The 15,004-nt window shown below is 35.5% G+C and overlaps 1 protein-coding gene across 1 annotated transcript in view; it reads left to right on the top strand.

The window, feature by feature from the left end:
* The window catches only part of LOC143234170 (uncharacterized), a 79,742-nt gene that overhangs the window by 59,119 nt on the left and 5,619 nt on the right, over positions 1 to 15,004 (top strand). The gene's annotated exons all lie outside the window — the stretch shown is intronic.

Below are 15,004 nucleotides of genomic sequence, written 5' to 3'. Positions count from 1 at the left end.
AAGTCATTATGGCAGCGTTTCCCAATCTTTAATCACACATACCCCTTTAGTAAATAAATAAGGGCTCTTGCGCCCCTCCCTCTGTTGTTGTTTTCATTTAAATCAGTGAAACAGTGAGTTAAGTGACAAGATATAACACACGGATACAAATTAAAATGATATGTGTTCTACTAATTACTCATTCTTTTAGTTAACGAAAACTATATGCTATTGCTTCTACCCTAATCGCTCATTTTCTGCCCTCTGGTGGTCGCCCTATATTTAGGGAAACGCTGTATGAGGCACATATGTATATGTGTATATATAATTACCAGGGTTATAGAGATATTCCTTTATAAACTGGATTAACTCATACAGTTAATCCAGTAAATAGTTAAATTATCCACTTTTGTGCCACGTGGCAGTTTGCTTTCGTGAACAGCAGCTGCTAGAAAGTGGATCTTTCTTTCTTCTGTTTCATTCATTTTTATATTATTGTTTTCTTCGTCAATTTGCGCAGAATAGCGCAGCTGCATACATCCTAATATGCCAGTTTCTACGTAGCTTGCATTTATATATATCTAGAACGATTGATCTGTCCTTTAGTCTTTTGAAAAGTTTAAAACAAAAACAAAGAAAAAAAAACACGTAAACAAACCAAACAGCCCCAAGTTTCAAAGTGATGCATATGTCAACACTGCAGCTAATAATTAACTTTCTATCGCTTATTCAATTTGGGGTCACGTATGGCATAGTGATTAGCTTGTACAGATTGTGAATCCTTTGCCATAAAAACACACACCATATAACAGTGACAGCAAAGCTTCACCATTCGATCAGTGGGCTTTTTTTTATTAGCTACCTTCTGTAACAAACAAACAAACTTATACACTTTGGGCTCTGGTTAACGAAAAAAAATGAATTGTTGTTTGGCGCAAATCTATAAACAGTGGGCTGTTTGCGCTCTGTCCATTATGGAGAATCAAATCCCGGATTTTAGCGTTTATAAGTTCGTAAACTTACCACTAACCTACCGGGTGTTTTTTTTAAATTTGGGTCTTTTCCCGACAAATAACTATAGCCGAGAAGTTTTCTTATTTGTGTGAATTTGGCCAGTTTGTTTCCAATGCACGCAATTTTGTGTATGAGTCTTAAAGAAAAGCCAACTCATCAGTGAAATTGTTCGTACTAATGGTACACATTTGTAGCTAGAAATAAACAAATAAGTTTCACCTGCTGTTCGTGCAAAATGCGTCCGAAAATCAAACTACTTTCGATAGATCCCAGATCCTGCACACTCACTCAATATAATCCTAAAGTCAGCCTTGTTTTTTGGTACACGATATAATACTTGTATTCGTTTAATTTTAATAACGTTCTAATTAAAATCAAGGTTTTGACAACATTATTTATATGGACTGTCAGAAAGCTACGCAAATTGTTTATTTGTTTCGGATTTTCTCGTACTGAACTGACAGACTAGATGGAAGGAAACTCCAACTCTTGGACTACTCTGATCAACTAGTTGTTTTTGACTGTTACACTAATAATGCACCCATTCCCCCAAAGTGAGGCGTGTAATTTTGCAGCAAGCCCCGCAGTGGGAGTTGCCAACTTCTTTGTTATTTGTTAGCACTAGAATTATGTTTTTGCGAAACAAACTTGCATTGAGTTATTCATAAAATATTTCTTGTTCTGCTCAGTTTTAGGAGCGACATGTTTTATGACAGTTTCCCAAAGTGTTAGCTGGGGGGGGGGGGCACCAAAGATGGGCCGAAAAGACAAAGATGCTGAATTAATTTGAATTATAATAAAGAACAAAGCAATAACAGTTATGTTTAATTAATTAAATTACAGGATTGCTTTGTATTTTAAAATGAAAATATGATAACCTTACATAAAACTAAGTGTGTATCTAATTGCTCATCAATCTATAAATTTAACCCAAACATAATAAATTGTTAATGGTCTAATTATAATACATATAAATTAATAGGAAAAGGTCGCGATAAATTACAAACATCCAATTTAATGGAAAAAGCACTTCATAGATATTATTAAGGTTCACTTGTAATTGTTTTTTGAAACTGATGAATCACATGTTAAAGCATTTTGTGTAGGTTGGGAAGGCCATCAAGTGACCCTCAGACTAGAAGAGATTGGGAACCACTGTTTTAAGAGATTGATATGGATTTCTTCTACTTCTCAAAGTCATTTTTCAAAACATTTTAACTTTGAATGGAAGTTAAAGCTTTAGAAGTCACTGTGAGTTTAATAGGCAAATAATTATCAGCAGTCATTTTACCAATTCATCGCAACGTTGTCAAAACGTTATATCAAAGACGAATTATTAGGACGTGTTACCATAAATAAAATTTTAGAAATTGTTGTTCTTTCCCTAACATCGTCTTTTTGTTGTTGTTGATTAATCTCGAGGAAAAAAAATAGTTACCTTTCCTATAAGAGCAACACTTCTGATCACTCTTTATTTTTGGCCCATATATTGATTTATATTTGTTAAAGAAGTGCCACCAAATAGGAGCGTAACATGATTCATCAAATACATAGTGTTATAGTACGCCTGTGTCTCAAGGTTTAAGACTGGGTATGTGACACTTCCTTAATATTATAATAGGCCTGTATCTGAAGGTTTAAGACTGGGTGTGCCACACTTCCTTAATATTATGGTACGCCTGTATCTCAAGGTTTAAGACTGGGTTTGTCACACTTCCTTAATATTATAGTAGGCCTGTATCTCAAGGTTTAAGACTGGGTATGTCACACTCACTTAATATCATGGTACGCCTGTATCTCAAGGTTTAATATTTTGCAACCATAGTACAGTGACTCACTTGAATACATTACAAGAAGCATTAACACCTACAAAAACAATTACAGTTACTTATTTTACTGCATTACGGGAAGGTTTACGACGGACAGAAGTGGTTGCATTGTTATTTGAAAAGATTAAAAGAACATATAACACAGACAAAACTGATTACATAGAGTTATTCGACAAGATTACACTAATTTATTTGATCAGGTTACACGAAATGTTTACCGGCTTGTTTCCTCGCAGAGTTAATTGTACTGAATAACCAAGTGCAGTTGGAGAAACTTGAGCACAGTATTGACTGATCACATACACTGTCTTATAAAATTAAATATTAGGAGCAATACGTAGGTAACTTTTTACAATGTCTTATTAGCCTGGATCACGAGAATCTGTAACACATGCAGATCTGGTTACAATGACTTATTAGACAAGATCACAAGTCAGATGGAACTGGTGTGTGCTTCCACTATCTATGATACGTTTTTCAAATATTGGCGTGTCCACTAACCCGTTAAAGTTGGGTCAATGAGTAATGGAAACACAGAAATCACTTTAGAATTCCTATTCGTTGACACAGCTCTTTAGATATCTTATTTCCAAAGTGTACAGCTGATTTTTTGTTTGTTTATTTGCTTGTATACGTAATTTTAATCAATAAACCATGCATACGCGAAGTATCCGTATAGTAACCACTTTGTACAGTGTACAACATTACTTGTCAATTACATGTAAATGAGTTTTTTTCTGAAAAAAAAAAAAACACGTTATATTGCTATCATGTAAATGGAAATGCGAGTTTTTGATGGCAAATATGTTCAACTTCGAATAGACTAAACTACACATCATTATTTAGGAATTGTAACAGTCACCGATTTTCTTGGTCCAACCAATAAAACTCCCTACTCGCACAAACGCCATTACTGTTTTAATGATTTAATGGTCCGTACTTGCATGGGGAAGTCGAAAATATGGAAGAAGGGGTTTCGAGAGACATTCCGCAGACGAACACCTACCCCATTCAATCCGTGTGAATCTGACACGGTCAGTGACGATGGTTCCAACCCCTGTTGTAAAACAATTAGCGAGTTCTTGGTAATGAGCCAACATTAAAGTGAAATGAACTGTTAAGCCTATTTAGGTTATTTACCAGAAAAGCAAGTACGTTCTAACAATACCATCGACTACTGTTTTAGTTTACTTCTGTACCATACTGGTTTCTATACTGGTTAGGATTGTCACCTGTGACTGTGTTGCAATAAACATGTATTCATAGTTACAAATTTTGCACAAGTTTGTTTTGAAATTTCGCGCAAAGCTACACGAGTTAACTGCGCTAGCCGTCCCTACTTTAGCAGTCTATGACTAGATGGAATGCTGCTTGTTATCACCACCCACCATTAACTCTTGAATAGTGGGATTCACCGTCGCATGTAACGCCGCCACAGCCACCCGGTGTAACAGGTTTACATTATTTTTTGTAAATTACTTGTTTATAGTTTTGTAATTTCGAATTTAAAAATGTATTTATATACATTTATCATTCCATATTCTCAAGTGATTATAATGCCATATCTCGCACGAGGTTGCATACATTAACAATTAATTAGCGGTAATCGAATGAATGGATTTTTTTTTTTGTTTACAATTATCTTTTAGCTATTGAGCTAACTCTCGAAATAATCAATCAAAATGAAATACCAACGCATCATTCGCATATTCTGTCAGTAATTTATAGTTTAAATATATATAAATCGTTTAGGTAAAGAACATTTAACAGTATCGTTTCCTTCTTTGATTGACAGATTGAAGGTTGTTTTCTTTGATGATTTTGTTTAATTTTCTTTAAAGATAACGAAAGAATGCTGCTTCACCCGTATTTCTTCCCAGAGCCAAGTTATCTAGAACAAACAAACTGGTCACTGAATATCCGATTACAACTGTGGACTCCAAGCTGTAGCTTGGAAGATACTTTTTTCGAACCGATATGGCCAAGCGGTTAAGATGCTCGACTGGTCATCCAAGGGTCGCAGGTTCGAATCCCCGTCACACCAAACGTGCTCGAAATTTCATCCGTGGGGGTATTATAACTTTTCGGTCAATTCCACTATTCATTCGTAAAAGGGTAGCTCAAGAGTTGGCGGTGGGTAGTGATTACTAGCTGCCTTCCCTCTAGTCTTACACTACTAATTTAGGGACGGCTAACGCAAATAGCCCTCGTGTAGCTCTGCGCAAAATTCAATAACAAAATTTAACGCTACGAAGTAGAGCTTTCCTTCGAGATCGACTGAGAGTCACGTCACGTCTTACGTTACAGTTTTACACTACACTTGATCTACACGTATTTACGTGAAACACCTGAACGTGTAAGGGTGGAAACGCTCTTGGTAGGCACGTGACCCTTCCTTTATGTTTACTTTGTTTATTTTATTAGCGTAAGCACGTTTAAGATGTGTGAGAAACGTATTCTGTTGCAGCCAAAAAAGGGGGGAAAAGAAATTCCCAATATGTTTTTAAAACAATATTTTGTACTGCACACGCGCAGTTTCATCTAGAAGGATTATTTAAGATCCATGGTCGGTGGATGCCTACAATGACAAAGATACTGCATTAAGTACGAGAAGTCGGGATGGACATTTTAACAATGAATTATAAATATATAGGATATTTCATGCATGCGCGAGTGACACCACATGACCTAGCATTGAGATGAAAATACTGTCATTTAACTTTTCCTCTACGTTCTTGAATGAAACATCAAAAGGAAATTAGAAATGAAGATTTAGAATGTGCGGAAGGTTCTTACATATCGTTTTTTTTATTAGCACAAATAAACTCGGCCACGTGAAGAATATTGCAGCTAGCAACTTATTAAACGAGTATTTATAGTTACAAAACTTCACTCTGTGAGAGGATATATGAATATATTATATACCATTTTATCATGATTTGAGATAAAAATATATTAGCGCTTATCAAAATTTTATCTTTTTTTTTTGTGGGAAGCGGGAGGGATGAGGGCTAAAGCTATCAGAAAATGAATCCTCTAACTTGGTAACTGAAAGTCCTTACAATGAGGAATCTTCGGGATATTGGTAACTAAGAGTCCTTACAATGAGGAATCTTCGGGATATTTGTCTCATCATGTGCGACTAAAATTATTAAATTACAATATCAAGTATGTGGTGAACTACGATAAACCATATACGTGTACACGCATAATCTTTGTTGCTTTGTCTCTATTGGCTGTGGGTTTCTTTTAGGTTTGTTGCATGTGATGTTCCCTAGTTTACTGCTAGTTTGCCTCAAATATTTCTTTTTTAAACCTTAGTTGATTTTTAATGTAGATTAAGCTGCTAATTACATTTTTATGATAGGACAGTAATTTTTATGCTTGGACAAACTTCCGTGATAATTATTTACTTAATAAACACTGCCCCACAGTTACATAAAAAGCAGACTGGTTTATCTAGAAACCGGGTCTTATTAATGTTTTTATTGGTATATTTTTCTTTTTTTTTCAACTCGATTTGTGGTAAAACACTCCTGTTGTATCTCAGAAATTTCTGTGGTCACGTGGCTGGATGACAACGCGCTGCGTTACCTGCACGTAGAGAAAACTGCTAGTGCATATAAAGGTTTGTTTCTCACAGCTGACTTCAATCGTGGTAGTTTGTGTCAGTGGCTATAAGAAAACATGTTTCCCTCCCTCTTCCCGTGTAGTGGTATCGCCCTTGTCAGCCAACTGACGTCAGGTTAAACGACCTTGGTTGTCCAAGCAGTGGTGTAGTGGAAACCTCGCCGGGGAGGATGAACGCGAGCTGTCGACACTCCGGTTGTTTTCTAGGCGTTGATCGATATCTGTGATTTCGTTAGTAATGGTCACAGAAGTTTCCCATCATTGCGCATGCGTAGGATGTAGTTGAATATCATAACGTGATCTGAGATGAATTCACTATTGAACTGGAAAACTGTTCGTGATGTATCACAGTACTGATATATTATGTTGCACGATTTGATGTCTCTTGTAGACATCTAGATATATTCTACGTGTAATAAAGATGCATAATAGATCACCAATGATGTGTATGGGTACACATAGAAATGTTAAAAATGGTGGTCATAGATTACGAAAAGTTGCTAGTGAAAACTTGCAAGTGTACGTCTGTCTTGTTATGTACGTGTCAATTAAGAACTGTTGTTTGTAGTAAGAGAGAACACAAAATGTTACATTGCACAGAGTGTATATCGATTAAAGACTTGGATGTTCTAGATTGTACCCCCCGCTGGTACAGTGCTAAGTCTGCGGATTTACAACGTTAAAATTAGGGGTTCGATTTCTCTAGGTGGACTCAACAGATAGTCCAATGTGGCTTTGCTATAAGAAAAAACACACACACATGTTCTAGATGACAGAACTTGGGAACAGAAAAATGTTACTTTATGTTAAGAGCGACACAACTTTTCGTGTCAACTCACAAGTGTTCCTTAACGTGACATAACTTGTATATTAATTTCAGTTTTATTTTAATAAGATACACTGGTAACCGCCAAGGATTTCTGTGTGTGTACTTGTGTACAAACAACCTTATAATGCTTACAAATCGTTGTGTTTTTTTAAACTATTTATTATTATATTAGCATGATAAGGTTGTTTGTTTTTGGGGGAACATGCTGCATGAATAGAACAAGCCCAGATTGTGTCGAACCATCCAGAATGTTCTTGTAAATTGTTGTTTGCCATTTTATCATTACACTGTAGAACATTGGTGCTGAAAACATACATATATATATATATAGATGTCACTTAAGAAATATTTACTATACGTGTCACAACTCTATGGAAAGCAGGCACAGTTGTACAGCTTTATATGCCATACATGAAAAGGACTTGTATGTAGAACATAGCTCTTTGATATTATCGATGTTTCATGGAGCTTAGTTTTTGTATGTTATACACTTGGATTATATACAGAGCCTATACATGATACGTCTCTTGTAGAGGGCCAACTATTATTGGTTGTACATGACAGCCTGTGTATAGAGCTAAGTTGTATGTTATGAATGACAATTTGTATATAGAACTTAGCTGTTATATGTTGTACATGTCGACTTGTATATGAAGTTTGTACATGTAAGTTGTTTTCTACATTGTTTCTGTATTGTAAGCTGTTTTCTACATTGTTTCTGTATTTAAAGGTATTTTCTACTTTATTTCTGTATTGTAAGTTATTATTTATATTGTTTTTGTTTTGTAAGTTGTTTTACTGCATTGTTTTTGTTTTTTAAGTTGTTTTCTTAGCTTTGTTTGTAAGTCGTATTGTAATACTTAACTTGTTTACTTAGCTTTTATATTTTACACGTGACACATTTTACATAAGACGCCCAGTTCAGTGTTTCACATTACAAATCTAACTTGCATGGCCAAAACATTTAGAAACATCAATATTTATTTGTTTTTCCGTTATTCAATGATTAAACAAGACAACAAAATGCTCGTTCCTTTTGCATCAGTATGAATAGTGTAGGTAGTTCTCACTCGATACCCATTGTGTAGCTTTGTGCCTAATTCAAAACAACAACAACATAGTGTAGGTTTTAACAGTTCTCACTTTCCACTTTTATGAAGAAGGTTAAGAATGTATCTGACCTCGAAAGTAGCGGCATTGCCTTTGGGGTCGTATTAACCTCAGACTTGCTAACTGAATCAATATTTCGGATGTTTGTGCAAAGCTCAGCTGGACTATCTATCATAGTCGTCTTTAATTTTGAGCTGACAGATTAGAGGAAAGGCAGTTAGCTAGTCAACAACGCCAGACGCTACTACCTCTGTAGCCAAATAGTGTGATTTGGCCGTCATTCCTATAGTGTAGGTATCAACTATGAAACCTGGGATTCACAGCCCCAAAATTCTCACCATTTAGGTTATGCGCAGTCCAAACACAATGGGACCCTCTCCATGGAAATAAAAGCCTATACTGGGTGTCAAATTTTAACACACATCAACAAACTGGGGAAATCGGGGACAACATAAACCAGTCCGAGAAAGGGATAGACGGAAGTTTAGAACAGTTGCAAAAACCATAGGTATGCAACGACAGAGGCGACATCTACCACGAACAAAGAACATTCATTTCAAAAAGAACAATGCATGAGATACAGTACTAACGAATTGGGCTCCTTGGTCTTTCTGAATTATCTTATTAAATCCTACAAGTTCTTAAGCTTTCAAGGAGACCGAATATATCTTCTTATGCTGAATGTCTTCCTATAGGTTATAGGTATTTTCCAGATGACAATACCAATATAATTTGTGTCAGTATTGTTCTTCACTATTTCAAAATGTGTTTTTTGCCATAATCTTCATTGGCAAATCAAATCTTCAGATCCAAACCCATTTGATAATCTGTGGGAAGTATTGGAGTATGCTGTCAGATCATCCTTTTCCTTTTAATCTGGAATGATTTGGAGACAAAGTGACTCGAAGGGTTGATTTTCGAAATTGAAACATAATATAAAAACTAGTGGAGTTGTTGTCACGGTGGAATCAAACTGTGAATGAAGCTTGCAGTAATCGAATAAGCTAGTAGAGCAGGATATCCCATTTCTGTCCAATTAGTTTGAATAAAATTACTGACTGTACGTGATACACGACACAACGTACTTGCAAAGTATTAACTTGTATTGTGATAATTACCAGTCGGCGTGAAAATTAGTTCGATTGTGGGGAATTGTAAGTATGGACGCTAGAAATATACTAGTGATATTTCATGCTAACATTAAAATTTTACATTCGCTGACTGACTCTATCTCAGTGTGCTGAATGAAAGTCACTGGTGCCGCTCGAGCGTGGTTGACGCATATTGAGTTATAGATTAGAGACAGCTCATGATGATGAGGGACTTTGTAGAAATGACCGATATGGGTACAAACAATCATTTTGTCAAAGACAGTGTAAGTAACATTTCAAAATCTTTAAGTCATCATTAGGAGTCGAATATTCAACCAAAATGAGTTAATTAATTTTTGGTTTTTATTATAATATGTTTAGTCTTCTTTCTCACTAATCGATGCTTAAACGGAAAAGGGGAACTTGAAATTATGTGTGTAAAAAAGATTAATAGTGGATTTAGAGTAAGTGTGAAACACTATACTATCATAAAACAGAACAATACTAAGTACAAATATATAAAAGTGTATATGATCGACAATGCATCTGTTGGAAAAGGTGTAAGTAGTTTATTGTTTTTTCATCAAGAACCTTTGAAATAAGCTTTTGTGTTATGAGAACAACCACAGATGTATCATTTATGCTTGACATCGAGTAAACGTTTTTGCGCCCGTGTGCGTTTTATTTACTGTTAAATGCGAAGCTGCAAAATAGGTTATCTTTGGTGTGACCAACGTAGGGATCAAACAATGAATTTTAGTATTACGAAGTTGCTTGCTTCCAGTGAGCTACAGTGTGCTGTTTTAGAGATCAAAAATGGCTAATAGTTTTATAAACACAGCAACCATAAACGAGTTTTTGAAATGGTTTGTTTGTCTGTAGTTAGCACAAGTCTACACAATAAGTTATCTGTGCTCTGTCCACCATGGATATCGAAAAACAGTTCTTTGCGTTGTAAGTCTACGGACATACCACTATGCCACTGGGAATTTTGAAATGAATTATTAATATTTTCATTTTCATAAGATTTTTGGTGCCCGGCCAGGTTGGTTAAGACACTCGACTTGTAATCCGAGGGTCGCGAGTTTGAATTCCCGTCACACCAAATTTGCTCGCCCTTTCAACCGTGGGGGCGTTATAAAATAACGGTCAATCCCACTATTCGTTGGTAAAAGAGTAGCCCAAGAGTTGGTACTGACTAACTGCCTTCTCTCTAGTCTTACACTGCTAAATTAGGGACGGCTATTCCAGATAGCCCTCGTGTAGCTTTGCTCGAAATACAAAACAAAACAAACTATAAGGTTTTTGAGATTACATCTCAAATATGCCATTTGTTGGTTAACGTATTTCATGCATAACATAACTGTGAATTGTTTCTTTATTCAGGCTTAAATTTGTCTTGTAATATTTTGTCAGTCTACACTTGAGTATTTCATTGGGAAGTTTTGTCAGAAAATCTCAAAGGTATAATAACAGTACTGAACAAGATGTTGAATATAATGAAATATACCAATCATCTACCAGTAGAGTAGTATTCTATTCTATATAGAGGAGTATTCGAAGAGCTCACATGTCTATAAGCATGATTTCAGGGATACTTAAAAGTTTAGAAAACAGTCACAACTGATACCTTGATTAGGATAAGAACAAGGTCTTCCAGGTATGCAGGATAGGTCAAAAGTAACTCAAGTTATTTGTACAGTTGTTTCAATTAGAACGTAGTTTAAGTTGTGACTATTACTCAGAAATAAACAATTGAATTATTTTCTTGAGTACTAACTGAAATCTGTGTAGTAACAGTTTGCCCTCACCCTGTGCACGAAGGCGTTGCAATCTCTTCACGTATGTACTTATCTCTTTTCGTTTTTCTAGCTTGCAGTTGTCCTTGGTTCTTAATTGACTAAAAACTGTATCTAATTTTCTGTTTGAATAGCTATTTTAGATAATAGTGCAGTCACGTACCTCTTCGTTGTATGATTCAACTTTTATGTGAAGACTAAAGGAAAAATACAGTAAAAACATATGTTCAGGGATGTTAAAAATTTGTTGTGTTTGTTTGTATCTTAATTACGTGCTAGGTAGGGCCGTCATGTAAAACTGACATTATTACTGACCAATCACTATTGGTAGTTTGAATTGACAGACACAGCTTGTTTGTGGACCTTTTGATTGCACCAGTGAAGCTGGGGGTGTAGACAGGCGCCCTAAAGGGCGGGTCTCACGTGTAGGGGAAGAAACGGGGAGCTGTCTGCTTGACAGTGCGGAAGGAAGCCCATGTTATTAATATAATAGCTTTGACTGGCGAGGCGTGCTTTTAGATGAATAGGAGAGTATGTATACAAACACTCGCACTCGAACGTTCTGCGTGTTGCGTTTCGAATTTTATATGGTTGATGATAAAGTTAATTCTGCTAGGAAGAAGGCATTGATTTACTTTTTTATTTAATATGCGGCTTAATAATCAATAATTTCTTACGCCGACCGCTACGTGTTTATTTATCCTATCCTGTATTTTCCTTGTATCCACACAGATATATACTGATAACTGACAACTCTGATAACATTCATAATACGTCGTTAGGTGGAGAAATATATTAAAAGCTAGCAAGGAATACGTGTAGTGTATATATATATATATTTCTCTGTGAGATTGTCTCTCTGGCTCAAATAGCTAAGCGTCAACTTCCGGTTTCGTTGATTCGTGAGGGCCACCAGTTTCGCCAATTTAGTAGAGTTAATAATTACACTACACAGATTTTGCTGACAGGCTTTATTAACAATGCTGTGTATTTCATTTTCCGTCTTTTATCCGTGTGAAAAAATAAGAGGAAGTGTGAAAAAAAAGGAATGAAAGAATCATATGTTAATTATATACACACATTACTTTTACTACGCTTGTCATTATGATTTGGATAAGACCATCAGATGTTCCAGGGTAATGTATCTTGACGGAATCATCCGAAACTGTCACATTCGCTGTACGAAAACAGTAGATGTAAAAAAACACAAAAAAACGAGCATTTTCTTGGAGTTAGAATACAACATTCAGCTTTGCTCCGTGTTCACCTGCACGTGACTTGTTTAAACTAAACTTTTTCAACTTTTTTATCTCTTCATTATTCTCAAGTGTATGGTTAAACATTTAAAAAAAACAACAACATACGAGCAGGATGTACTAGTATAGCCAGTTTCTAGAGGGTTAAGAAACAAATACTTTGCCAGAAATATGTTTCTACGTCTTCTTCAGTCCTCAGTCCTTCGCTGAGACCTCTTCAAACTAAGTCTTATTTCTCCGTCGCGTCACAAGTTGTCGTCCTTGTTATACATACATTCTGAGCAACAGAAATTCTTGGTAGTTACTCCTGCATACCGTAGAGATCTTTGTCGATTTCAACTTATGCATAATCTGATGAAGTTTCCTGTCTCTCGTATTTATAATTTGGAGTTTTTTACAGATTTGATGGTAATATGGCATTTCTGCTCATTACAGATTCTGATAACCAAATTTTAAGAAATTGAACTTCTTACCTTGGATGTGTCTACACTTCTTACCGTGTAAAATTATCAGATATACGTATCAGGATACTTGGTGTTGTGTAGCTTTACTAGCAGTGTGAAGTGTTCTTCAGAAATTTAATTTTCATTCTTATTCCTGATTGTTCTCCTGATAATTAACCAGAAAAACCGTATCTCACGCTTTTTATTATATTATTGAAATATCTACATCAGTGATGGTCTTTACAACGCTTCGTATTATATAGACGGATTATGAAACGTCATAAAGACGATCTGAATAGCAAGCTGGATGCAGCGATAGGAATGTTGAGGATATTTATGCTTTTCTGTTTTGTTTTTTATATTCGCACAAAACCGTCCCTAATTTAGCACTGTAAGACTAGAGGGAGATCAGCTAGCCATCACCACCCACCGCCAACTCTTGGACTATTTTACCAACGAACAGTTGGATTGACTGTCACTTTATAACGCTCCTACGGCTGAAAGGGTGAGCATGTTTGGTATGATGGGGATTCGAACCCGCGACCTTCAGATTACAAGTGGAGCGCCTTAACCACCTGCCCATTATCGGGCGTTACTTGTTTATGCCCCACCATAGTGTTTGAAAATTATTTGGGATTATTTTCTGATTTTGACAGCTATATATGTAAGCAATACCATCATTTGTGAGAAGTATACGTGGAACAATATACGTGATTGCTTATGAACGACAGGGTTAAATTGGATGTTGTTGTAATAATTAGAGTTTACAGTAAGTTATTTCTTTTCTTCCTTGTAGGGGGCCAGTATATAGTGTAGGCTGTTACTTAGTATTCACTTAGTGTTATTTTTATAAACAGCGTTCGTTACTGTAGTAACTAGAACAAAATAACGGACTCGGCAGTTTCTAATATTGTGTAAACGGACATGGCTTGTTATTCACACGACAAAATCATATATAACATCAATGGGTATAAATAATTACTTGGATAACAGCTATTTATATTACGCTAACGGATTTTTAGTGTTACTCACATATAGAGTCATTGTTTGTTGGTATGTTTTGGTTAAAACAAAAGAAAATTTATCCACCCTCTTTATTCATAATTCCTTTGAAAGTCGATAAATCTTGACGTGTCGTTGGTGACTCACATACATTGCCCAACAGCATCTAAAGATAAGCCCCCTGCTAGTACAGCGGTAAGTCTACGGATTTACAACGCTAAAATCAGCGGTTCGATTCCCCTCGGTGGGCTCAGCAGATAGCCCGATGTGGCTTTGCTATAAGAAAAACACATCTAAAGATAAAGTGCATACTTAGTTGGTATTGGAGGTGGTAAACCAGTGTTTTAAGGCAGACTCAAAGAAATATATTCTTTACTTCTTGTTATAAAATGTTAAAGTCTTTAAAGAAACAGATACATATCTCTCTGCAAAGTAAACAAAAAATTAGGACTTTGAGATGCAATGCTCGATAATCCTCTAAAATTAAACATATAGATGCACGTGTACAAAAATTATGACGTATAAGCAACACCAGATCATAAATAAAGCTCCGTAGTCCAGATTTTTCATTAGAAATCATATTTCTCTGTTTTATTAGTAAAAGTGTTAAACTCATATCAGCGTTTTGAGATATATATTTACATCAAGTTTATTAATTTCTCGTCATCAATAATAATAGTAAGATTTCTTTTTGCATATATAATTAATTGGTTTTCCTATGAAAAAAATAAGAAATAGCCCACTTGCATATTTTTTCAAATTTAAATGTTTATACGTCATAAAATTTAAAATATCTCAACATGTACACAATAAAATTGTATAATTAGTCTGATTTCATCAGTTATATTTTACTATAACTTTAGCAACGTTTTACCTTCCACTGTGCCTAAACGTAGCGTATTCATATGATTGACCTGATACTTGTAATATTAGTAAGAAAGTGTTGTTGAACTGTCCAGAAAATGTGCTGTTACCCGTCTTACGTTAACACACAAGTACCGAAATTGACTGAATTTTTTTTT

Source organism: Tachypleus tridentatus, chromosome 12, assembly GCF_004210375.1.
Source record: "Tachypleus tridentatus isolate NWPU-2018 chromosome 12, ASM421037v1, whole genome shotgun sequence".
NCBI classification, from domain to species: domain Eukaryota; kingdom Metazoa; phylum Arthropoda; class Merostomata; order Xiphosura; family Limulidae; genus Tachypleus; species Tachypleus tridentatus.
This window is presented reverse-complemented; position numbering and strand designations above follow the sequence as displayed.